The following is a 2,910-nucleotide window of genomic DNA, read 5'->3' as shown; positions in this document are numbered from 1 at the left end:
GATTTGGAAAGTCAGAGTGTTGTGGAGGAGCAACTATGTGCAGAGAAGAGAGGGAGGCTTCCAAAAGGCCTACTAGAAGTGTGAAGATAATGGGCTCTTTTGAACATGTGAGAGAGAATTAACTTGATTAGGCCACTATATTTGAAATACTCCAATATTTCTCCCTACTTGATGAACTAATTTAGAAACTTAGGGGGCCCGACTTAGAAGTTAGGAATTAACTTTATTAGGGAACTATATTTGAATTACTCCAATATTTCTCCCTACTTACGGAACTAAATTAGCATACAACATAGATCCTTTGTACAAGTACCCCCCATAAAGTTTGGTGGAATTCAGTATCTAGACCAAAATACTTATTCATCTTCATTTTTCTCATAACAAGTTCCAATTTGGATTTTGTAAATGGTCTATTGAGCAATAGCCTCTTCTTAGTGGGTATTTGTCATTCAACGTAGTTGAGAAGATCCTCAATTTTGGTTAAGCTTATTTGATCAAATTTCCTCTTTCACAATAAATAATTAAGCTTAGCTTAATAGCTTGGACATGTTTTTTATTGCTAGGTCGTTTGTTGAGAGACGTCAGCTATGCGGGCGAGGAATTTTGGGAAAACCGAATGTAGGAACATTGACAGAGCAAAGGTCCTTTGCTGCGAGACGTCAGTTATGCGGGTGAGGACTTGTCAACTACGTGGGCGAGGACTTGTCAGCTATGTGAGCGAGGAATTTTGAGACAACTGGATGCATAACCATCAACAAAGAAGAGGCTCATAATTCGTATAGGGGGATAATCTTATGTAAGTCTACTACGTATTTGGAAGGAAAATCATACCATATTGTTGTTGTAAAGATCGTTGGAGTTAGGTCAGTAGGAATAATGCTGTGGCAAGATGAATGGTATCCTATTTAGGAATGAAATAAGAATACTTATTTTGTGCAAATATGCTCAAATCAGTCATCAATCTTTGGATATTTAGAGCAGTCCAGTAAGAAATGGCACTGCCTGTTTGTATGTGTTAGGAGGCAACGACCTTGCAACTGGTTTCACTTTCTTGTCAATTGTTTTGTACTTGGTTTGAACCTCGACTTCACTCTTTTTCTCTTGTAAACCCAACTTTTGTTGCAAATGGGGAGTACCCAACCCTATCAGTTGAAATAAATCATGCAAATTTATCTGGTGCAAGGAAGAGCATCACAACAAAGATTGGGTGGGGATCTCCAATTGATAAATAATCAGTTTATACCTATTTAACAAAGACCCTAGGTACATAAGTGATTGTTAAGGAAAAGCAAAAAAGGGATGATACTTTCAAGAAGACTGCAAGGGGTGAGCCTACAACACAACCTTCTAGACCACGACCTAAATAGAATAAAGAGGATGCACAAAAGAAGTAGAAGAAACAAGATGCTAGACCAAAGAAACAACCAAGTTACAAGCTGGCTTCAGATACTAAGTCCGCAATAGATCTTAAAAGCATATTGAAGGAGAGAATCTTGAATAGCAAGATTGAATTCACATTAGGAGAGATTTTGGGAATTGTGAAGAGAGATTTTCATGAAGAAATTATAGATATCATAAAGAGAAAGAAACATGTGATTCAGACTATAGAAGAGCCTATCATGTAGGGTATCACAATTGAGGAGCTGACTAAGGAGAGTGATGATGAAATTCTTGTTAAGAGTGTTGCAGTATATCCAAAGATTGTGAGGAATATACAACCAGTGCACTATGTAGAGGAACATGCACTTGTAATGATTACTTGCTAACATTTTTCTAAAAGTCATTGGGCACGAGCAACCATTGAGATAGTGCTTAAGATTGGAGAGATAGGGACACCGTGTGTTGCCTTGCTATATCACAACTCAAAGTTAAATGTTACATTTTGTCATTTTTCTGAGAGCGAAAATTGGCTTGTAGATGTAGAACATGGTTGACAGATGAGAGCCATCAATAATACTGCAAGAGAACTATATGCAACATGTCTGAATATGAGGGTGTCCATAGGGAATGTTCAGGGTGATTGTCATTTCTTAATGCAGGATTCATGTTCTTATGATGTCCGTTTGGGTCAACCCTTTATCATGAAACACAGATGGAAGCAAAGGTTATAGATGACCGATCTCCATGTATGCAGATCCGAAGCAAAGATGGGAAAACAGAGGTGCAAAGTGGTTCCAATTTTGTGCAAGTACATTCCCTAGATAAGTACCATGAGATTGTTGATTTTATGCAACAAAGAGGGTTGGGTACTAAGTTTTCTCAACAAAAAGATTTATTTGTTTATGTATTTCAACAAACAAAAAAGAGAGAGAAATTATCAACCAGCAAAGTTATAGGGGGATGAGTTATTTCAGCCAAAAGAGTTTTATGCTGATTCATTTCAACATACAAAGTTCGGGGCTATTTATATGTAGTCCAAAGAGATTATGAATGATTTATTTCAATTGATAGGGTTGGGTACTCCCCAGTTGTAGCAAAAGTTGGGTTTACAAGAGAAAACGAGTGAAGCCAAGGCTCAAACCAAGTACAAAATAGTTGACAAGAAAGTGAAACCAATTGCAAGGTCGTTACCTCCTAACAATGATGAGCAAATGAAGAGGTTTGCCAAGAAACCAAATTTGAGGAATCAAAAAAACATTTTTCAACAAAGACATTAGCAAAATTGAAGATCAGGAATGGGGAGTTCTTGCTTCTTGCAAAGAGACAATGCTTTGAGGAGAATATGCTCACTACTGATGCAATGTTTAGAAAGATCAAATCTATATCGACAATGAATGCAAAAGAGACACTGAAAGAGCATACTAATGATACCTTGACTAAGAGTATTAATACTAAAATACTTGAGAATGTAGATGAAATGGATAAAGTGCATGTAGATGGTATAGACTTAGGATGATACAGAAGAACTAG

This window comes from Lygodium microphyllum, chromosome 24 (genome assembly GCF_053477565.2).
Source record: "Lygodium microphyllum isolate KBCC chromosome 24, Lygodium_microphyllum_v1.1.10, whole genome shotgun sequence".
NCBI classification, from domain to species: Eukaryota; Viridiplantae; Streptophyta; class Polypodiopsida; order Schizaeales; family Lygodiaceae; genus Lygodium; species Lygodium microphyllum.
The sequence above is the reverse complement of the archived record's forward strand: the minus strand, read 5'-3'. Positions refer to the sequence as shown.